The sequence below is a fragment of the Xiphophorus maculatus genome, chromosome 3, assembly GCF_002775205.1.
Source record: "Xiphophorus maculatus strain JP 163 A chromosome 3, X_maculatus-5.0-male, whole genome shotgun sequence".
Classification (NCBI taxonomy): Eukaryota; Metazoa; Chordata; class Actinopteri; order Cyprinodontiformes; family Poeciliidae; genus Xiphophorus; species Xiphophorus maculatus.
This window is the reverse complement of record NC_036445.1, coordinates 21,209,660-21,234,746: the sequence shown is the minus strand read 5'-3', so window position 1 is coordinate 21,234,746 and position 25,087 is coordinate 21,209,660. Positions and strand designations below refer to the sequence as shown.

General features: G+C 36.3%; 1 protein-coding gene across 1 annotated transcript in view; it reads right to left on the bottom strand.

The window, feature by feature from the left end:
- Window positions 1-25,087, bottom strand: part of cdkal1 (CDK5 regulatory subunit associated protein 1 like 1) — a 193,291-nt gene that overhangs the window by 134,634 nt on the left and 33,570 nt on the right. The gene's annotated exons all lie outside the window — the stretch shown is intronic.

Here is a 25,087-nt window from a genome sequence, read left to right as displayed (position 1 = left end):
TACACATACTTCCACTATTAGGGACAAGTTAATCTCAAAGTTACCAAATTAAAGCTCTAAACATATAAATTGTAAATTTTACTTTTGATACTGTACTGAATTGTGTGCATAAAAACTATACAGATCCAGAAAATTGGCCGAGAAGTAAGACATCTTAGAGCAACCGAATGCGTCACAAACTGTTCTACGTGTGGATATCAGGAAGACAAAAATATAATTAGTGGTAACTCTCTGTCTTTTTCAGATTTTTTGGTGCCAAGTTAAACATTAAACATAGTGAGACAATTAAAATATGCCATTATTCACAATTAACAGATGTTTGATGAAAACAATATTCTAAAACAAAACTATGATGCCATTTAATTGTTTTTTTTTTATCCACTGCAGAAAGACTTTCGAGGAGCCAAGGTAGCTTTAGAATGTTTTACTTTTCCTGACACTGCAGGAATCAACGTCAACTGAGACAAAGCAGGTAGAAATCTATCCAATATTCTTTACTAACTTATAAAAATCATCCAACTGGAAAAAAGGTTATTGTTGCTTTTAAAAAAGTTTAGCTCAGTCTCTCATGTTCAATATTTCAGCTAGCCTTCAGAGACCCATAAATTTGCAATGTTTTACAGCACTTTTGGTCCAACAAACAAATTAAAACCATCACACCTCCCAAGGATTGTTCATCAGTTTCAAGTTTGAAGAAGCAAACACTGCAGCAGTCATGTGCAAGAGCTGTTCCCCAAATGCAAGTAATCACAGAAGTCTGCATCTGCAAAATTTATTTGAAAGGGTTTTTTGTTGCATTTACACCTTTTCATCAGGTTTGTAGTTACTATATAGAATTTATAAAGTGTGGTCACGTTAACAGAGTAAACAGTTCCAGTTTTGGTGGAGAAAATTAATGTTTTTATTTTGACATCCAACAGTCCTTTCCCTTGCTCACACTCAGGAATCGGGATCTGCATCTGATATGTGTGGTGCATCGGAAATCTGTTCAGGTTTAACATTTTCTCAGAGTTCAAAGTAACTGTACTTGGCATTTAAACTGCAACAACTATGAAACAATCTGATAATGCTGTTTTGGTCTGATTTTTAAGTTTTTAATCACCTTACAAACTCGGTTACAGTGGGCGGACAGCTGTGCTCACAGAACGCGGCACCAACCCTGCTGTGGAAGGACCCTCTCGACATCACTGAACGTAATCTACATAAACAGTCCATTTCAGATCCTCGCATTGGAAACTCAAAAAAGAAATAAACTAGCTAGCAAAAAATGTTTCAGGAAATGAAATTATGAAGAAAGGTTCTCAGAAACCCATTGATAACTAGCGGTTATTTATATTCCCTGGGAAGTTATCATTCAAATATTATTTAAAACCACATGTCATTGATCGTGTATGTTCCTGTTTAAATGTGCTGAACGAAATAAAATAAAGCTATGCAGACAAACAGCGTACCAAAATGTGTGTGTGTCTGCGTGTGTGCACATGGTCTGTGCAAGTCTCCGTGTCACCTCCAGTTAGTGGCAGTGAGATTTGAGACAAGCGGTCTGTCTGACAAAAGCTTTTGGAGGAGCTGCCCAGACTCTGCCATAAATCTTTAATAATGAAGCCTCCTGACAGCAGGAGTGGAAGAGGGAGGGAAGGATGGAAGAGGGGAAGCACATAAGTAGGGAGAAATCGTAGGAGGGGGACTGAGAAGCAGCAGTGAGGCTGGATGCAAACTGTCAGTAGTGTTTTAATTCACACCGTTTGTATTCAACAAAACAAAGAGAGCTAGCGATGGAGGAGGAGGACTGTGCAAGGGAAAGAAATGTGAAAGCAGACGACTCAATTCAAAGCCTGCTTACACTGTCACATGAATGAGAACTGGAAGGACAGATGAAAAATGGTAGAAGATGAAAGAAAAAAAAAACAGTGAAACTAGAATTCAAAAAGTGTTCATTGTTTATTTTAGAAACAAAATCCTTATTTTGGGCCAAGTACAGAACATTTGTACTGAGACACTGTAAAAGGTTTAACACTACATGTGGTGTGTTTTAATGTTCCTACACACTTCCACATTTCTGAGAGGGCTGATGGGTAATTACAAAGTGGGCTGACAAATAACGACAGATATCACAGTGTTGGATACAATGGCTCATTTTACTCAACTGATCCAAAGTATATTTACAATGTGCATTCAATCTGTCGAGTTTTATCTACTGGCCTTCTGCCACTGCCAGAGAGTAAGGAACAAAACCCATGTTATTGCAACTGCCTTTTTATGGTGTCAACAGACTGTAAAAATATACAGAGTGAGGGAAGAGTGTAGCAGTAAAGCAAACTATTCCAAGTCACTAAGAGTAGGTATAAAATTCTGATCAAAAGTTAGAAAGTGTCAGTCACTCTGCTAGATATCCGATTAAATAATTACTTCTCTTCTTCTGCTACACCTATAAAAAAAATTCAAGGCTAAAAGAACAAAGCCATAACCACATATGCAAACATTCAGAGATGCATCTGATAAGTGTGACTCCCCATCACAGTTACAGCCATGAAAATCTCTCTCCAGCATTAGTGCACATTCAGACACATACACAGCAGGGGTGCAGCTGCCTAATTGACAACGTCTCATGCCAAAATGCACCAAACGTTCCTTTAATGTGTCTCTCGCTTCCTGCCCATAGACCGAAAGCCATAGCTGACATGACAAGGAAGCAGAGAGCGCCTGTGTTGCTGTCTGAGCGCCCCAGTGGGAAAGGCCGATCACGTTGCGTACAATTCCTGGGAGGAATGAAATGGAGGGGGATTATGGGATGCAGTTGCTATGGTAATGCTTAGTAGTCTAATAAAGCTCTCATTGCCAATGACCCAGACTAGAGCAGATGTCCCCCAAGATCAGACGAAAGGGATGTATGCGTAGGGAGATGCGTGTGTGGGGGTGTGTGTGGGTGTGTGCACATCTCTCCTCCACTCTGCAGCCCCTTCTCAACTCTGTCACTTCTCCTCAAAGTCCTGACACAAAAGGTTCAAACAATGTCTAAACATACTGTGCATACGTGTTCCAGTGGTCCAAGCTGGTGATAGGCGCAGCATTCATAGGACTACACATAGATGGCTGACCTCTGTCGTATATGTGGTAGAGAGTGCTGTGCTGTACATACTTGTTTATAACAGCTGAGTAGACACAGTGAATAAGTCAAATTAGACTAGACTAAATGTCCAACTGAATTGATCAGGTTGACTTCGAGATGCCTCATCCTAGGAATATGACATTAAGTTACCTTAGGCATCAGACGGACCAGAGAGCATGACCTATATGAGACTCTTCAACTTTCACACAGCAAAATCTGAAGAGAAAGATAAAGTGTTCCTTAGAGGATCAGGGTAGAGTCTTCCAAAGAGCTTTTTTTCAATGAGAGCAAAATGCATTTGGTCGCATAATCACATGACATTCTCTAGAAAGCATTGAATGTCTACAATGTTCTCATTTATGTTTAGCATCAAAACTGATGTCAACATATATATATATATATATATATATATATATATATATATATATATATATGAGTGTATGTTAGGCTAATTCTGAGCCAGAAGCAACGCGAGCTGCGTCTTCAGATTGAACCAGAAGACCAAACTTCTCGTTTTAGGTCGGTTAGAGTTATCAAAATGGTCTGTTAAATGCCACAATAATGTGAGAATTATTAGAAAAAAACAAAATCAAGGTAGGTATATAGCTAAAATTGTACCTAAACTTCATTTACAAAAAGATGACTGAAAGTAACGTTTTAATTATATTTTAATATATTAAGATGCATTTGTTTCTTAATATATTAAAGAATATATAGTGCACAACATTCCTATGCAGTGCACTTTAGAATAGGAATGTTTAAACGTCTGAATTCAATTCTAAAATAACTATCATGTTATCATGAAATTACTTCACATTGTAATGAATTCTTTCTACATTTAATCATGCCATGATGTACAACATAAATTCCTGACACATTTGCATTAGTATAGATTTACTTATTTATTTATCAACCATTTCTATTTATGAAATCTAAAACACTTCATTTTAGAATATGTTCATTGCTGTATGGAAATTTTGGATCTCAATACATCAATGCTGTACAGTCAGAAGTGGTTCATTTTAGTTTAGAAGCCAAATATCTAAAACAGACTTTCAGCTATATTCACACATTTATGAGTGTGTGTTTCCGCTCAATGACTCCTTGCTGCGCAGCGTCCTCAGCCATATACAGATAAGGTTTTGGCTACATAGCGGGGGAAAGTATGAGCTCATTACATACGCACACAGATCCTCTGCCATATGTTCCCTAGCAAACATGTTGCTTGAGGATGAGGTCATAGTGATACGAGCCGTGAGAAACTTTGTGAGGCTGAGAGAGTATAACTTTAACTTAAACTAGATTAAAAAATTAAGATTTTTCTACTCCAAACAATATGATAAAATTAAGTGGGACATTGAAGATATAGCTCTGTTGCATGTCTATTTCTCTTGCCTCTTTACCATATTTGGCCTATCCTTGCTCCTTTTGTCTTCCTCGCCCTCTCATCTGCACTTCAACGGCCATTTCTGGTTGATTTGACAGCGAACCAGCCACTCAGTACACCCCTGACCTCTCTGCATTAGCATAAGCAGCAAGGGGCAAGGTTAAGTACCCATCAAGCCTCTGTAATTAACATGTGAGTCGATGAGTGCACGGGTGTTTGTGAGTGTGAGTAAGTGAGAGTGAGCAAATGTTTTAAATTGCTCCTTCACATATTTTCCACTTCTACAAACTCCTGCTGAATCAATAATGCAGTTATACTCTTGGTCACTGAGGCAATTTCAATTTCACAACAGCTATTGTAATCCAAGACATTACCTGATTTTATCAACAGGGGGACCCACAAATCATGTTTATTTTTTAAATGTTTTATTCAGTGTTCCATATTTATATTCCTGTGTGTTTTGTAACAGCAGCAAAAAAAAAAAGTCTCCCCTGTCTGACAAAAGAAACTGAACTGAAGAAACTGTTTTTTTCTTACAAAAAACAGTGTTTTTTGTAAGAAAAACACTGTTGCTCTAATAGACACTGTACTAGATCCTATGTGTATTACTGTACCGGTAGAGTTTTTCTAAACAAAATAAATTATAAAGAAGCAGCTAACTCTGCACCTGTGGAACCTGAATGTGAACAAACTAAAACACATTATAGTTTGCAATGTGGAGAATAGGGAACAGAAAACAGTGACGGGAAACTGTAAAAATTAAATTTTTATGACAATGTTACAAGGAGATCTGTTGAGTGTCTTGTGATATGTTAGCAAAAATAAAAGACAAATAAATGATAGATAAAACAAATGAGACTGCCAGTTTTAACAACATTAAAAATAAAGTTGCTGGGCATGGCAGTGGAACAGGCATAAAGCGTGACCCATGTATGGAGGGAGGCCTTAGTCCAAGACTTTACAGGTTTGAGTCCCAGTCTGTTGACCTTTTCCGCATGTCTTCCCCCTCCCTCACAACCCACTTTCCTGTCTAACAACTGTTAAATAAGGCCAATAGAGCCAACAAAACCGTATATAAAAAGACAAAGTTTCTGTTAAAAATAAGAAAAATACAACAGTTCAGAGGCAAAGAATGTGATTCTTATAGAACATGAACACTGAAATCAAACCCATGATTAAAAAGGTAATTATGTGAGCACAAACAACTGTGTCCATAATCTCAGAGAAGAATGGTAGTTTTCAAACAGGCATATATCTTGGGTAGTCTGATTTAGTGAAGTTTGATTTCTTAATCTTTACTTCAAATATTTCAAGAACTGGGGTAAGTTTGCTATCAAAAATATCTAGATTATAGGATAAATAATATTTAGGCAAACTTCTTAAGGAATGTGATTGTGAGGAAAAAAAAGCAAATTCAACATCAAATCTTTGGAAAATGAAGGGAAGAAATGAATGGTCTGAAGCTATGAAAAGGTTTGACTGAAGGAGGAAATCTGAGAGGTAAAGCTGCCAAAACCCTTTTCTAGTTTCACGTAAACACATATCCAGAATGCACTTTTTAAAGCCCATTTGTTTTTTCAGCTCCTCTTCATAAGAACAGAAACAAAGACAAAAATAAATAAAAACTAGAAAAACAAAATTTCTCAAGAAATTTAGCCGGGGCCTGCCAAGGCGCGCCCGTCTGGTTTGTGCCCGGCGTCGTCACGCTACAAATTGGCATCGACGCTAAAGGATGCTGCAATGTAATCAAGTTCAGATTTCTTTAGCCGAAATCTCTTTGCTTCCTTGTCTTTCGTTAGGCGATGAAATACGTTCATGTTTGGTTCGGTTCAGTTCTACTCTAGTGGGCAGACTGTACCGCAGCTGCTGCGCTACAGATATTTCTCCGCTGATTTTCAGTAAAACTCTACAACGGAGAACCTGGAGGTTCTGGTTCGGATGAACAAAATAAACCCAGATATTTTATGTTTTATTATTTGAAATTATTGATAGGCCAAGCATAATGAAAAAAAACTCAGATCATGAAGTTATTTTATGTAATTCAAACAAAAATTATAATTTACATCATACCAAGCTAATATTATGTAGTTCTGCTGTTTTTCACTGTCGGCACAAGACGGCAGCTGAGAGTATCTGTATCCGAAGCAACTGATTCAGTGAAGTAGCTTAATATGCTAGTTCCGGTTATTTGTGGCAATTTCTGCAAGTCACAATAGCTCTAGGTTGAGGTAAAACAAAATTGCCTTATTTCAGCTGATCAGATTGATGTTAACAGAGATTTTGTAGCCTAACTGGTTTCACGAAAGCCAGTTAGCAAAGTGCTAACATGTGAACAAATTGTGGTTCCATCAAGCTAGCAGCTACGCTATCAGAGCCACAACAAAATATCCCACAGCAGTCAAACTTGTAAAATCAATCACATTTCTTAAAGAACACATTACATTTAACAACTGTAAGCAGTTCTAATAATATAGTAATTAAATTAAATAGTATATTTTATGGACAGAACACAAACACTTCTTACCTTAACCAAGCAGAGTCGGAAGCAGAAAGCTTCTTCTGCAGAAAGCTTCTTCTGCAGAAAGCTTCTTCTGCTTCTTTGTGATTTTAGCGGCGGGTGACATCTAACGTTAATATGTATTATCGCCATCTACTGTGCTGGAGTGTGTACGACAGCATCTCCCCCAATCTAAATTCTTACATATAATCCTGTTACCTTCAAAAATGTAATAACCGCTTTATTTATTTTGTGTTTAATTAATATCTTATTAAGTTTAAATGTCTCTATATCATATTTCCTAATTTATTGTTTTAGCTTCTCTCTACTTGCTTTATATTTTCCACAATTAATTATTACATGTTCTACTGTTTCCATATCCATACCACACTCACATCTACCTGTTGGATGTTTACCAATCAAATTTAAAGTTTTGTTTAATCCAGTATATCCAAGGCACAATCTTTTTTTTTTTTTCATACTTGCTCTTTTCGCTTTTCAGACTTACAATACTTCATTTGAGCCAGCTGGGGGAGACAATTCTCTGTTTTAGCCAGTAGGGTATTGGGGTGTTTGTAGGAGTTTTCCCATTGAATTATAATGGGGGTTTTTTCGTAGTTTTTTGCTAATTATGTCGCCATGTTCATCCCGAATCCCACCAAAAGTAATAGCTGGAATGGCGTGAATTTTCTGCAGGTTTTGATACCTCTTTTGTAGGTGTGCACGCAGCGGTATGAGCCGCATTAACGGTTACGGATGAAAAATAAAGAATTATAATAATAACTAGAAAATTTCGGAAGAAATTTAGCCGGGGCCTGCCAAGGCGCGGCCGTGGGGTTCGGGCCCGGCGTCGTCGCGCCACAAATCGGCGTCGACGCCAAAGAACGCCGCGACGTAAGCAGTGGCACGCGGAGAACCGCAAGAACGTTAAGCGAGGCAGACGTGCACCGTTCGGTACGATTTAAAATGTTGTCGAGGCTTTTATTTTGGAAGTTTTGTTAAACTTCATTTCAAAGGGCCAAACTAATCCCATGCGTAATAGTCCTTGGGTTAAAATAGTTATATAATGCTCAAAACACAAGTAGCTGATGTAAAAATATTCAAGGCTTTTATTTTGAAATTTTCAGTATGCTTCATTTCAAAGGGCCAAACTAATACCACGTGTAACAGTGCTTTGGATGAAAAAGTCAAATAAAGCCAAAAAGAGCAATTACGTCATGTAAAATTATTCAAGGCTTTTATTTTGAAAATTTCAGAATGCTTCATTTCAAAGGGCCAAACTAATACCACGTGTAACAGTGCTTTGGATGAAAAAGTCAAATAAAGCCAAAAAGAGCAATTACCTGATGTAAAAATATTCAAGGCTTTTATTTTGAAATTATTATTATGCTCCATTTTAAAGTTCCAAACTAATCCCATGTGTAACAGTGCTTTGGATGAAAAAGTCATATAAAGCCAAAAACAGCAATTACCTGATGTAAAAATATTCAAGGCTTTTATTTTGAAATTATTATTATTCTCCATTTTAAAGTTCCAAAGTAATCCCATGTGTAACAGTGCTTTGGATGAAAACGTCAAATAAAGCCAAAAACAGCAATTACCTGATGTAAAAATATTCAAGGCTTTTATTTTGAAATTATTATTCTCCATTTTAAAGTTCCAAACTAATCCCATGTGTAACATTGCTTTGGATGAAAAAGTCATATACGGCCAAAAAAAGCAATTACCTGATGTAAAAATATTCAAGGCTTTTATTTTGAAATTATTATTATTCTCCATTTTAAAGTTCCAAAGTAATCCCATGTGTAACAGTGCTCTGGATGAAAACGTCAAATAAAGCCAAAAACAGCAATTACCTGATGTAAAACTATTCAAGGCTTTTATTTTGAAATTATTATTATGCTCCATTTTAAAGTTCCAAACTAATCCCATGTGTAACAGTTACTGAGTTAAATCAGTTATATACAGCCCATAGCAGCAGTAGTTCTAAAGGCCAGTTCTCAGTACTGATCTGTTTCAACTGAGGATAGATAGAACTACAGCGATGCGTATTCGTAGTCCAAATCAGCAGCCAATAGCCTCTTGAGTTCCGTTGCTATGGCAAATAATGGTCTCAGCAGGTGTGAGCTCTGAGCTGTGAGCTCTCAAACACACAAGTGTGTTTGAGCAAACACACTTTACTGAAAGAAAGCATTGGAAACAAATCCTTCTTGTTCGGAAACCGTAATACATATTCGAAAAGCGTTTCGAGCGTATGACAGTTCAATGTGTCTTCTGCGATAGTCCCGAGATTCATATCTGTACCTCACTCAGAGCATTTACAGCGATGAGAGAAAGAAATGTTGTGCCCATATCTGAACCGAGATGGGCTGTCACTCTAATTTGAAGAAAAATGAGAAACTTTGGGTCGCTTAGAGGCAAATTGTGGACAAACCGTAACTGGTATCGACGAGCCGTCTTCACTTTCGAAGAGATCACAGACGTATCTACAAAATGAAATTTGAATGGCATTTCTAGGTGAATTTGTGACGACACAGCAAATCCTCAAAAATAGGGTATTTCTAGGATTTTTCCCATTGAGTTATAATGGGGTTTTTTTCGTAGTTTTTTGCGAATTATGTCGCCACGTTAAGCCCAAATCCCACCAAAAATAATAGCTCCAATGGCGTGAATTTTCTGCACGTTTTGATACCTCATTTGTAGGTGTGCACCCAGCGGTATGAGCCGCATTAACGGTTACGGAAGAAAAATAAAGTTCTATAATAATAATATTAAAGAGACGCTTCTCTCCGACAATAGTAATAGGTTCCTGCCATTGCTTTGCATGGCAGGCCCCAACTAGAAAATTTCGGAAGAAATTTAGCCGGGGCCTGCCAAGGCGCGCCCGTCGGGCATGGGCCCGGCGTCGTCGCGCCACAAATCGGCGTCGACGCCAAAGAACGCCGCGACGTAAGCAGTGGCACGCGGAGAACCGCAAGAACGTTAAGCGAGGCGGACGTGCACCGTTCGGTACGATTTAAAATGTTGTCAAGGCTTTTATTTTGGAAGTTTTGTTAAACTTCATTTCAAAGGGCCAAACTAATACCACGTGTAACAGTGCTTTGGATGAAAAAGTCAAATAAAGCCAAAAAGAGCAATTACGTCATGTAAAATTATTCAAGGCTTTTATTTTGAAATTTTCAGAATGCTTCATTTCAAAGGGCCAAACTAATACCACGTGTAACAGTGCTTTGGATGAAAAAGTCAAATAAAGCCAAAAAGAGCAATTACCTGATGTAAAAATATTCAAGGCTTTTATTTTGAAATTATTATTATGCTCCATTTTAAAGTTCCAAACTAATCCCATGTGTAACAGTGCTTTGGATGAAAAAGTCATATAAAGCCAAAAACAGCAATTACCTGATGTAAAAATATTCAAGGCTTTTATTTTGAAATTATTATTATTCTCCATTTTAAAGTTCCAAAGTAATCCCATGTGTAACAGTGCTTTGGATGAAAACGTCAAATAAATCCAAAAACAGCAATTACCTGATGTAAAAATATTCAAGGCTTTTATTTTGAAATTATTATTCTCCATTTTAAAGTTCCAAACTAATCCCATGTGTAACATTGCTTTGGATGAAAAAGTCATATACGGCCAAAAAGAGCAATTACGTCATGTAAAATATTCAAGGCTTTTATTTTGAAATTTTCGTTATGCTTAATTTTAAAGTTCCAAACTAATCCCATGTGTAACAGTTACTGAGTTAAATCAGTTATATACAGCCCATAGCAGCAGGTAGTTCTAAAGGCCAGTTCTCAGTCCTGATCTGTTTCAACTGAGGATAGATAGAACTACAGTGATGCGTATTCGTAGTCCTAACCAGCAGCCAATAGCCTCTTGAGTTCCGTTGCTATGGTAAATAATGGTCTCAGCAGGTGTGAGCTGTGAGCTCTGAGCTCTCAAACACACAAGTGTGTTTGAGCAAACACACTTTACTGAAAAAAAGCATTGGAAACAAATCCTTCTTGTTCGGGAACCGTAATACATATTCGAAAAGCGTTTTAAGCGTATGACAGTTCAATGTGTCTTCTGCGATAGTCCCGAGATTCATATCTGTACCTCACTCAGAGCATTTACAGCGATGAGAGAAAGAAATGTTGTGCCCAGATATGAACCGAGATGGGCTGTCACTCTAATTTGAAGAAAAATGAGAAACTTTGGGTCGCTTAGAGGCAAATTGTGGACAAACCGTAACTGGTATCGACGAGCCGTCTTCACTTTCGAAGAGATCACAGACGTATCTACAAAATGAAATTTGAATGGCATTTCTAGGTGAATTTGTGACGACACAGCAAATCCTCAAAAATAGGGTATTTCTAGGATTTTTCCCATTGAGTTATAATGGGGTTTTTTTCGTAGTTTTTTGCGAATTATGTCGCCACGTTAAGCCCAAATCCCACCAGAAGTAATAGCTCCAATGGCGTGAATTTTCTGCACATTTTGATACCTCATTTGTAGGTGTGCACCAAGCGGTATGAGCCGCATTAACGGTTACGGAAGAAAAATAAAGAATAACTAGAAAATTTCGGAAGAAATTTAGCCGGGGCCTGCCAAGGCGCGCCCGTCGGGCATGGGCCCGGCGTCGTCGCGCCACAAATCGGCGTCGACGCCAAAGGACGCCGCGACGTGATCAGTGGCACGCGGAGAACCGCAAGAACGTTAAGCGAGGCGGACGTGCACCGTTCGGTACGATTTAAAATGTTGTCAAGGCTTTTATTTTGGAAGTTTTGTTAACCTTCATTTCAAAGGGCCAAACTAATCCCATGCGTAATAGTCCTTGGGTTAAAATAGTTATATAATGCTCAAAACACAAGTAGCTGATGTAAAAATATTCAAGGCTTTTATTTTGAAATTTTCAGTATGCTTCATTTCAAAGGGCCAAACTAATACCACGTGTAACAGTGCTTTGGATGAAAAAGTCAAATAAAGCCAAAAAGAGCAATTACGTCATGTAAAATTATTCAAGGCTTTTATTTTGAAATTTTCAGAATGCTTCATTTCAAAGGGCCAAACTAATACCACGTGTAACAGTGCTTTGGATGAAAAAGTCAAATAAAGCCAAAAAGAGCAATTACCTGATGTAAAAATATTCAAGGCTTTTATTTTGAAATTATTATTATGCTCCATTTTAAAGTTCCAAACTAATCCCATGTGTAACAGTGCTTTGGATGAAAAAGTCATATAAAGCCAAAAACAGCAATTACCTGATGTAAAAATATTCAAGGCTTTTATTTTGAAATTTTCAGTATGCTTCATTTCAAAGTTCCAAAGTAATCCCATGTGTAACAGTGCTTTGGATGAAAACGTCAAATAAAGCCAAAAACAGCAATTACCTGATGTAAAAATATTCAAGGCTTTTATTTTGAAATTATTATTATGCTCCATTTTAAAGTTCCGAACTAATCCCATGTGTAACATTGCTTTGGATGAAAAAGTCATATACGGCCAAAAAGAGCAATTACTTCATGTAAAATATTCAAGGCTTTTATTTTGAAATTTTCAGTATGCTTCATTTTAAAGTTCTGAACTAATACCACGTGTAAGAGTGCTTTGGATGAAAAAGTCAAATAAAGCCAAAAAGAGCAATTACGTCATGTAAAAATATTCAAGGCTTTTATTTTGAAACTTTTGTTAAGCTTCATTTCAAAGGGCCAAACTAATACCACGTGTAACAGTGCTTTGGATGAAAAAGTCAAATAAAGCCAAAAAGAGCAATTACATGATGTAAAAATATTCAAGGCTTTAATTTTGAAATTTTTGTTAATATTCATTTCAAAGGGCCAAACTAATACCATGTGTAACAGTGCTTTGGATGAAAAAGTCAAATAAAGCCAAAAAGAGCAATTACGTCATGTAAAAATATTCAAGGCTTTTATTTTGAAATTTGCAGGATGCTTCATTTCAAAGGGCCAAACTAATCCCATGCGTAATAGTCCTTCGGTTAAAATAGTTATATAATGCTCAAAACACAAGTAGCTGATGTAAAAATATTCAAGGCTTTTATTTTGAAATTTTTGTTAAGCTTCATTTTAAAGGGCCAAACTAATACCATGTGTAACAGTGCTTTGGATGAAAAAGTCAAATAAAGCCAAAAAAGAGCAATTACGTCATGTAAAAATATTCAGGGCTTTTATTGTGAAATTTTCAATATGCTTAATTTTAAAGTGTAAAACTAATCCCATGTGTAACAGTTACTGAGTTAAATCAGTTATATACAGCCCAAAGCAGCAAGTAGTTGTAAAGGCCAGTTCTCAGTCCTGATCTGTTTCAACTGAGGATAGATAGAACTACAACGATGCGTATTCGTAGTCCTAACCAGCAGCCAATAGCCTCTTGAGTTCCGTTGCTATGGCAAATAATGGTCTCAGCAGGTGTGAGCTCTGAGCTGTGAGCTCTCAAACACACAAGTGTGTTTGAGCAAACACACTTTACTGAAAAAAAGCATTGGAAACAAATCCTTCTTGTTCGGGAACCGTAATACATATTCGAAAAGCGTTTTAAGCGTATGACAGTTCAATGTGTCTTCTGCGATAGTCCCGAGATTCATATCTGTACCTCACTCAGAGCATTTACAGTGATGAGAGAAAGAAATGTTGTGCCCAGATATGAACCGAGGTCGGCTGTCACTCTAATATGAGCAAAAATGAGAAACTTTGGGTCGCTTAGAGGCAAATTGTGGACAAACCATAACTGGTATCGACGAGCCGTCTTCACTTTCGAAGAGATCACAGACGTATCTACAAAATGAAATTTGAATGGCATTTCTAGGTGAATTTGTGACGACACAGCAAATCCTCAAAAATAGGGTATTTCTAGGATTTTTCCCATTGAGTTATAATGGGGTTTTTTTCGTAGTTTTTTGCGAATTATGTCGCCATGTTAATCCCGAATCCCACCAAAAGTAATAGCTGGAATGGCGTGAATTTTCTGCACGTTTTGATACCTCTTTTGTAGGTGTGCACGCAGCGGTATGAGCCGCATTAACGGTTACGGATGAAAAATAAAGAATAACTAGAAAATTTCGGAAGAAATTTAGCCGGGGCCTGCCAAGGCGCGGCCGTGGAGTTCGGGCCCGGCATCGTCGCGCCACAAATCGGCGTCGACGCCAAAGAACGCCGCGACGTAAGCAGTGGCACGCGGAGAACCGCAAGAACGTTAAGCGAGGCGGACGTGCACCGTTCGGTACGATTTAAAATGTTGTCAAGGCTTTTATTTTGGAAGTTTTGTTAAACTTCATTTCAAAGGGCCAAACTAATCCCATGCGTAATAGTCCTTGGGTTAAAATAGTTATATAATGCTCAAAACACAAGTAGCTGATGTAAAAAATATTCAAGGCTTTTATTTTGAAATTTTCAGTATGCTTCATTTCAAAGGGCCAAACTAATACCACGTGTAACAGTGCTTTGGATGAAAAAGTCAAATAAAGCCAAAAAGAGCAATTACGTCATGTAAAATTATTCAAGGCTTTTATTTTGAAATTTTCAGAATGCTTCATTTCAAAGGGCCAAACTAATACCACGTGTAACAGTGCTTTGGATGAAAAAGTCAAATAAAGCCAAAAAGAGCAATTACCTGATGTAAAAATATTCAAGGCTTTTATTTTGAAATTTTCAGTATGCTCCATTTTAAAGTTCCAAACTAATCCCATGTGTAACAGTGCTTTGGATGAAAAAGTCATATAAAGCCAAAAACAGCAATTACCTGATGTAAAAATATTCAAGGCTTTTATTTTGAAATTATTATTATGCTCCATTTTAAAGTTCCAAACTAATCCCATGTGTAACAGTGCTTTGGATGAAAAAGTCATATAAAGCCAAAAACAGCAATTACCTGATGTAAAAATATTCAAGGCTTTTATTTTGAAATTATTATTATTCTCCATTTTAAAGTTCCAAAGTAATCCCATGTGTAACAGTGCTTTGGATGAAAACGTCAAATAAAGCCAAAAACAGCAATTACCTGATGTAAAACTATTCAAGGCTTTTATTTTGAAATTATTATTCTCCATTTTAAAGTTCCAAACTAATCCCATGTGTAACATTGCTTTGGATGAAAAAGTCATATACGGCCAAAAAAAGCAATTACCTGATGTAAAATTATTCAAGGCTTTTATTTTGAAATTATTATTATTCTCCATTTTAAAGTTCCAAAGTAATCCCATGTGTAACAGTGCTTTGGATGAAAACGTCAAATAAAGCCAAAAACAGCAATTACCTGATGTAAAAATATTCAAGGCTTTTATTTTGAAATTATTATTATGCTCCATTTTAAAGTTCCAAACTAATCCCATGTGTAACAGTTACTGAGTTAAATCAGTTATATACAGCCCATAGCAGCAGTAGTTCTAAAGGCCAGTTCTCAGTCCTGATCTGTTTCAACTGAGGATAGATAGAACTACAGTGATGCGTATTCGTAGTCCTAACCAGCAGCCAATAGCCTCTTGAGTTCCGTTGCTATGGCAAATAATGGTCTCAGCAGGTGTGAGCTCTGAGCTGTGAGCTCTCAAACACACAAGTGTGTTTGAGCAAACACACTTTACTGAAAAAAAGCATTGGAAACAAATCCTTCTTGTTCGGGAACCGTAATACATATTCGAAAAGCGTTTTAAGCGTATGACAGTTCAATGTGTCTTCTGCGATAGTCCCGAGATTCATATCTGTACCTCACTCAGAGCATTTACAGTGATGAGAGAAAGAAATGTTGTGCCCATATCTGATCCGAGGTCGGCTGTCACTCTAATATGAGCAAAAATGAGAAACTTTGGGTCGCTTAGAGGCAAATTGTGGACAAACCATAACTGGTATCGACGAGCCGTCTTCACTTTCGAAGAGATCACAGACGTATCTACAAAATGAAATTTGAATGGCATTTCTAGGTGAATTTGTGACGACACAGCAAATCCTCAAATATAGGGTATTTCTAGGATTTTTCCCATTGAGTTATAATGGGGTTTTTTTCGTAGTTTTTTGCGAATTATGTCGCCACGTTTACCCCAAATCCCACCAGAAGTAATAGCTCCAATGGCGTGAATTTTCTGCACGATTTGATACCTCATTTGTAGGTGTGCACCCAGCGGTACGAGCCGCATTAACGGTTACGGAAGAAAAATAAAGTTCTATAATAATAATAATAATAATAATATTAAAGAGACGCTTCTCTCCGACAATAGTAATAGGTTCCTGCCATTGCTTTGCATGGCAGGCCCCAACTAGAAAATTTCGGAAGAAATTTAGCCGGGGCCTGCCAAGGCGCGGCCGTGGGGTTCGGGCCCGGCGTCGTCGCGCCACAAATCGGCGTCGACGCCAAAGAACGCCGCGATGTAAGCAGTGGCACGCGGAGAACCGCAAGAACGTTAAGCGAGGCGGACGTGCACCGTTCGGTACGATTTAAAATGTTGTCCAGGCTTTTATTTTGGAAGTTTTGTTAAACTTCATTTCAAAGGGCCAAACTAATCCCATGCGTAATAGTCCTTGGGTTAAAATAGTTATATAATGCTCAAAACACAAGTAGCTGATGTAAAAATATTCAAGGCTTTTATTTTGAAATTTTTGTTAAGCTTCATTTCAAAGGGCCAAACTAATACCACGTGTAACAGTGCTTTGGATGAAAAAGTCAAATAAAGCCAAAAAGAGCAATTACGTCATGTAAAATTATTCAAGGCTTTTATTTTGAAATTTTCAGTATGCTTCATTTCAGAGGGCCAAACTAATACCACGTGTAACAGTGCTTTGGATGAAAAAGTCAAATAAAGCCAAAAAGAGCAATTACCTGATGTAAAAATATTCAAGGCTTTTATTTTGAAATTATTATTATGCTCCATTTTAAAGTTCCAAACTAATCCCATGTGTAACAGTGCTTTGGATGAAAAAGTCATATAAAGCCAAAAACAGCAATTACCTGATGTAAAAATATTCAAGGCTTTTATTTTGAAATTATTATTATTCTCCATTTTAAAGTTCCAAACTAATCCCATGTGTAACATTGCTTTGGATGAAAAAGTCATATACGGCCAAAAAAGCAATGACCTGATGTAAAAATATTCAAGGCGTTTATTTTGAAATTATTATTATTCTCCATTTTAAAGTTCCAAAGTAATCCCATGTGTAACAGTGATTTGGATGAAAACGTCAAATAAAGCCAAAAACAGCAATTACCTGATGTAAAAATATTCAAGGCTTTTATTTTGAAATTATTATTCTCCATTTTAAAGTTCCAAACTAATCCCATGTGTAACATTGCTTTGGATGAAAAAGTCATATACGGCCAAAAAAAGCAATTACCTGATGTGAAAATATTCAAGGCTTTTATTTTGAAATTATTATTCTCCATTTTAAAGTTCCAAAGTAATCCCATGTGTAACATTGCTTTGGATGAAAACGTCAAATAAAGCCAAAAACAGCAATTACCTGATGTAAAATTATTCAAGGCTTTTATTTTGAAATTATTATTATGCTCCATTTTAAAGTTCCAAACTAATCCCATGTGTAACAGTTACTGAGTTAAATCAGTTATATACAGCCCATAGCAGCAGTAGTTCTAAAGGCCAGTTCTCAGTCCTGATCTGTTTCAACTGAGGATAGATAGAACTACAGTGATGCGTATTCGTAGTCCTAACCAGCAGCCAATAGCCTCTTGAGTTCCGTTGCTATGGCAAATAATGGTCTCAGCAGGTGTGAGCTCTGAGCTGTGAGCTCTCAAACACACAAGTGTGTTTGAGCAAACACACTTTACTGAAAAAAAGCATTGGAAACAAATCCTTCTTGTTCGGGAACCGTAATACATATTCGAAAAGCGTTTCGAGCGTATGACAGTTCAATGTGTCTTCTGCGATAGTCCCGAGATTCATATCTGTACCTCACTCAGAGCATTTACAGCGATGAGAGAAAGAAATGTTGTGCCCAGATATGAACCGAGATGGGCTGTCACTGTAATTTCAGCAAAAATGAGAAAGTTTGGGTCGCTTAGAGGCAAATTGTGGACAAACCGTAACTGGTATCGATGAGCCGTCTTCACTTTCGAAGAGATCACAGACGTATCTACAAAATGAAATTTGAATGGCATTTCTAGGTGAATTTGTGACGACACAGCAAATCCTCAAAAATAGGGTATTTCTAGGATTTTTCCCATTGAGTTATAATGGGGTTTTTTTCGTAGTTTTTTGCGAATTATGTCGCCACGTTAAGGCCAAATCCCACCAGAAGTAATAGCTCCAATGGCGTGAATTTTCTGCACGTTTTGATACCTCATTTGTAGGTGTGCACCCAGCGGTATGAGCCGCATTAACGGTTACGGAAGAAAAATAAAGTTCTATAATAATAATAATAATAATAATACTAGAAAATTTCGGAAGAAATTTAGCCGGGGCCTGCCAAGGCGCGCCCGTCGGGCATGGTCCCGGCGTCGTCGCGCCACAAATCGGCGTCGACGCCAAAGGACGCCGCGACGTGATCAGTGGCACGCGGAGAACCGCAAGAACGTTAAGCGAGGCGGACGTGCACCGTTCGGTACGATTTAAAATGTTGTCAAGGCTTTTATTTTGGAAGTTTTGTTAACCTTCATTTCAAAGGGCCAAACTAATCCCATGCGTAATAGTCCTTGGGTTAAAATAGTTATATAATGCTCAAAACACAAGTAGCTGATGTAAAAATATTCAAGGCTTTTATTTTGAAATTTTCAGTATGCTTCATTTCAAAGGGCCAAACTAATACCACGTGTAACAGTGCTTTGGATGAAAAAGTCAAATAAAGCCAAAAAGAGCAATTACGTCATGTAAAATTATTCAAGGCTTTTATTTTGAAATTTTCAGAATGCTTCATTTCAAAGGGCCAAACTAATACCACGTGTAACAGTGCTTTGGATGAAAAAGTCAAATAAAGCCAAAAAGAGCAATTACCTGATGTAAAAATATTCAAGGCTTTTATTTTGAAATTATTATTATGCTCCATTTTAAAGTTCCAAACTAATCCCATGTGTAACAGTGCTTTGGATGAAAAAGTCATATAAAGCCAAAAACAGCAATTACCTGATGTAAAAATATTCAAGGCTTTTATTTTGAAATTATTATTATTCTCCATTTTAAAGTTCCAAAGTAATCCCATGTGTAACAGTGCTTTGGATGAAAACGTCAAATAAAGCCAAAAACAGCAATTACCTGATGTAAAAATATTCAAGGCTTTTATTTTGAAATTATTATTATGCTCCATTTTAAAGTTCCGAACTAATCCCATGTGTAACATTGCTTTGGATGAAAAAGTCATATACGGCCAAAAAGAGCAATTACTTCATGTAAAATATTCAAGGCTTTTATTTTGAAATTTTCAGTATGCTTCATTTTAAAGTTCTGAACTAATACCACGTGTAAGAGTGCTTTGGATGAAAAAGTCAAATAAAGCCAAAAAGAGCAATTACGTCATGTAAAAATATTCAAGGCTTTTATTTTGAAACTTTTGTTAAGCTTCATTTCAAAGGGCCAAACTAATACCACGTGTAACAGTGCTTTGGATGAAAAAGTCAAATAAAGCCAAAAAGAGCAATTACATGATGTAAAAATATTCAAGGCTTTTATTTTGAAATTTTTGTTAATATTCATTTCAAAGGGCCAAACTAATACCATGTGTAACAGTGCTTTGGATGAAAAAGTCAAATAAAGCCAAAAAGAGCAATTACGTCATGTAAAAATATTCAAGGCTTTTATTTTGAAATTATTATTATTCTCCATTTTAAAGTTCCAAAGTAATCCCATGTGTAACAGTGCTTTGGATGAAAACGTCAAATAAAGCCAAAAACAGCAATTACCTGATGTAAAAATATTCAAGGCTTTTATTTTGAAATTATTATTATGCTCCATTTTAAAGTTCCGAACTAATCCCATGTGTAACAGTGCTTTGGATGAAAAAGTCATATAAAGCCAAAAACAGCAATTACCTGATGTAAAAATATTCAAGGCTTTTATTTTGAAATTATTATTATTCTCCATTTTAAAGTTCCAAAGTAATCCCATGTGTAACAGTGCTTTGGATGAAAACGTCAAATAAAGCCAAAAACAGCAATTACCTGATGTAAAAATATTCAAGGCTTTTATTTTGAAATTATTATTATGCTCCATTTTAAAGTTCCGAACTAATCCCATGTGTAACATTGCTTTGGATGAAAAAGTCATATACGGCCAAAAAGAGCAATTACTTCATGTAAAATATTCAAGGCTTTTATTTTGAAATTTTCAGTATGCTTCATTTTAAAGTTCTGAACTAATACCACGTGTAAGAGTGCTTTGGATGAAAAAGTCAAATAAAGCCAAAAAGAGCAATTACGTCATGTAAAAATATTCAAGGCTTTTATTTTGAAACTTTTGTTAAGCTTCATTTCAAAGGGCCAAACTAATACCACGTGTAACAGTGCTTTGGATGAAAAAGTCAAATAAAGCCAAAAAGAGCAATTACGTCATGTAAAAATATTCAAGGCTTTTATTTTGAAACTTTTGTTAAGCTTCATTTCAAAGGGCCAAACTAATACCACGTGTAACAGTGCTTTGGATGAAAAAGTCAAATAAAGCCAAAAAGAGCAATTACGTCATGTAAAATTATTCAAGGCTTTTATTTTGAAATTTTCAGTATGCTTCATTTCAAAGGGCCAAACTAATACCACGTGTAACAGTGCTTTGGATGAAAAAGTCAAATAAAGCCAAAAAGAGCAATTACCTGATGTAAAAATATTCAAGGCTTTTATTTTGAAATTATTATTATGCTCCATTTTAAAGTTCCAAACTAATCCCATGTGTAACAGTGCTTTGGATGAAAAAGTCATATAAAGCCAAAAACAGCAATTACCTGATGTAAAAATATTCAAGGCTTTTATTTTGAAATTATTATTATTCTCCATTTTAAAGTTCCAAACTAATCCCATGTGTAACATTGCTTTGGATGAAAAAGTCATATACGGCCAAAAAAAGCAATTACCTGATGTAAAAATATTCAAGGCTTTTATTTTGAAATTATTATTATTCTCCATTTTAAAGTTCCAAAGTAATCCCATGTGTAACAGTGATTTGGATGAAAACGTCAAATAAAGCCAAAAACAGCAATTACCTGATGTAAAAATATTCAAGGCTTTTATTTTGAAATTATTATTCTCCATTTTAAAGTTCCAAACTAATCCCATGTGTAACATTGCTTTGGATGAAAAAGTCATATACGGCCAAAAAAAGCAATTACCTGATGTGAAAATATTCAAGGCTTTTATTTTGAAATTATTATTCTCCATTTTAAAGTTCCAAAGTAATCCCATGTGTAACAGTGCTTTGGATGAAAACGTCAAATAAAGCCAAAAACAGCAATTACCTGATGTAAAAATATTCAAGGCTTTTATTTTGAAATTATTATTATGCTCCATTTTAAAGTTCCAAACTAATCCCATGTGTAACAGTTACTGAGTTAAATCAGTTATATACAGCCCATAGCAGCAGTAGTTCTAAAGGCCAGTTCTCAGTCCTGATCTGTTTCAACTGAGGATAGATAGAACTACAGTGATGCGTATTCGTAGTCCTAACCAGCAGCCAATAGCCTCTTGAGTTCCGTTGCTATGGCAAATAATGGTCTCAGCAGGTGTGAGCTCTGAGCTGTGAGCTCTCAAACACACAAGTGTGTTTGAGCAAACACACTTTACTGAAAAAAAGCATTGGAAACAAATCCTTCTTGTTCGGGAACCGTAATACATATTCGAAAAGCGTTTCGAGCGTATGACAGTTCAATGTGTCTTCTGCGATAGTCCCGAGATTCATATCTGTACCTCACTCAGAGCATTTACAGCGATGAGAGAAAGAAATGTTGTGCCCATATCTGATCCGAGGTCGGCTGTCACTCTAATATGAGCAAAAATGAGAAACTTTGGGTCGCTTAGAGGCAAATTGTGGACAAACCATAACTGGTATCGACGAGCCGTCTTCACTTTCGAAGAGATCACAGACGTATCTACAAAATGAAATTTGAATGGCATTTCTAGGTGAATTTGTGACGACACAGCAAATCCTCAAAAATAGGGTATTTGTAGGATTTTTCCCATTGAGTTATAATGGGGTTTTTTTCGTAGTTTTTTGCGAATTATGTCGCCACGTTAAGCCCAAATCCCACCAGAAGTAATAGCTCCAATGGCGTGAATTTTCTGCACGTTTTGATACCTCATTTGTAGGTGTGCACCCAGCGGTATGAGCCGCATTAACGGTTACGGAAGAAAAATAAAGTTCTATAATAATAATAATAATAATAATATTAAAGAGACGCTTCTCTCCGACAATAGTAATAGGTTCCTGCCATTGCTTTGCATGGCAGGCCCCAACTAGAAAATTTCGGAAGAAATTTAGCCGGGGCCTGCCAAGGCGCGCCCGTGGGGTTTTGGGCCCGGCGTCGTCACGCCACAAGTCGGCGTCGACGCTAAAGAACGCCGCGACGTGACCAGTGGCACGCGGAGAACCGCAAGAACGTTAAGCGAGGCGGACATGCACCATTCGGTACGATTTAAAATTTTCTCAAGGCTTTTATTTTGGAAGTTTTGTTAAACTTCATTTCAAAGGGCCAAACTAATCCCATGCGTAATAGTCCTTGGGTTAAAATAGTTATATAATGCTGAAAACAGCAATTACATGATGTAAAAATATTCAAGGTTTTTATTTTGAAATTATTATTATGCTTAATTTTAAAGTTACGAACTAATCACATGTGTAACAGTGCTTTGGATGAAAAAGTCATACAAAGACAAAAACAGCAATTGCATGATGTAAAAATATTCAAGGCTTTTATTTTGAAATTATTATTATGCTCCATTTTAAAGTTCCGAACTAATACCACGTGTAACATTGCTTTGGATGAAAAAGTCACATAAAGCCAAAAACAGCAATTACCTGATGTAACAACATTCAAGGCTTTTATTTTGAAATTATTATTATGCTCCATTTTAAAGTTCCGAACTAATCCCATGTGTAACATTGCTTTGGATGAAAAAGTCATATACGGCCAAAAAGAGCAATTACTTCATGTAAAATATTCAAGGCTTTTATTTTGAAATTTTCAGTATGCTTCATTTTAAAGTTCTGAACTAATACCACGTGTAAGAGTGCTGTGGATGAAAAAGTCAAATAAAGCCAAAAAGAGCAATTACGTCATGTAAAAATATTCAAGGCTTTTATTTTGAAATTTTTGTTAAGCTTCATTTTAAAGGGCCAAACTAATACCACGTGTAACAGTGCTTTGGATGAAAAAGTCACATAAAGCCAAAAACAGCAATTACCTGATGTAAAAATATTCAAGGCTTTTATTTTGAAATTATTATTATTCTCCATTTTAAAGTTCCAAAGTAATCCAATGTGTAACAGTGCTTTGGATGAAAACGTCAAATAAAGCCAAAAACAGCAATTACCTGATGTAAAACTATTCAAGGCTTTTATTTTGAAATTATTATTATGCTCCATTTTAAAGTTCCAAAGTAATCCCATGTGTAACAGTGCTTTGGATGAAAACGTCAAATAAAGCCAAAAAAAGCAATTACCTGATGTAAAAATATTCAAGGCTTTTATTTTGAAATTATTATTATTCTCCATTTTAAAGTTCCAAAGTAATCCCATGTGTAACAGTGCTTTGGATGAAAACGTCAAATAAAGCCAAAAACAGCAATTACCTGATGTAAAACTATTCAAGGCTTTTATTTTGAAATTATTATTATTCTCCATTTTAAAGTTCCAAAGTAATCCCATGTGTAACAGTGCTTTGGATGAAAACGTCAAATAAAGCCAAAAACAGCAATTACCTGATGTAAAAATATTCAAGGCTTTTATTTTGAAATTATTATTCTCCATTTTAAAGTTCCAAACTAATCCCATGTGTAACATTGCTTTGGATGAAAAAGTCATATACGGCCAAAAAAAGCAATTACCTGATGTAAAAATATTCAAGGCTTTTATTTTGAAATTATTATTATTCTCCATTTTAAAGTTCCAAAGTAATCCCATGTGTAACAGTGCTTTGGATGAAAACGTCAAATAAAGCCAAAAACAGCAATTACCTGATGTAAAAATATTCAAGGCTTTTATTTTGAAATTATTATTCTCCATTTTAAAGTTCCAAACTAATCCCATGTGTAACATTGCTTTGGATGAAAAAGTCATATACGGCCAAAAAAAGCAATTACCTGATGTAAAAATATTCAAGGCTTTTATTTTGAAATTATTATTATTCTCCATTTTAAAGTTCCAAAGTAATCCCATGTGTAACAGTGCTTTGGATGAAAACGTCAAATAAAGCCAAAAACAGCAATTACCTGATGTAAAACTATTCAAGGCTTTTATTTTGAAATTATTATTATGCTCCATTTTAAAGTTCCAAACTAATCCCATGTGTAACAGTTACTGAGTTAAATCAGTTATATACAGCCCATAGCAGCAGTAGTTCTAAAGGCCAGTTCTCAGTCCTGATCTGTTTCAACTGAGGATAGATAGAACTACAGTGATGCGTATTCGTAGTCCAAATCAGCAGCCAATAGCCTCTTGAGTTCCGTTGCTATGGCAAATAATGGTCTCAGCAGGTGTGAGCTCTGAGCTGTGAGCTCTCAAACACACAAGTGTGTTTGAGCAAACACACTTTACTGAAAAAAAGCATTGGAAACAAATCCTTCTTGTTCGGGAACCGTAATACATATTCGAAAAGCGTTTCGAGCGTATGACAGTTCAATGTGTCTTCTGCGATAGTCCCGAGATTCATATCTGTACCTCACTCAGAGCATTTACAGTGATGAGAGAAAGAAATGTTGTGCCCAGATATGAACCGAGATGGGCTGTCACTCTAATTTGAAGAAAAATGAGAAACTTTGGGTCGCTTAGAGGCAAATTGTGGACAAACCGTAACTGGTATCGACGAGCCGTCTTCACTTTCGAAGAGATCACAGACGTATCTACAAAATGAAATTTGAATGGCATTTCTAGGTGAATTTGTGACGACACAGCAAATCCTCAAAAATAGGGTATTTCTAGGATTTTTCCCATTGAGTTATAATGGGGTTTTTTTCGCA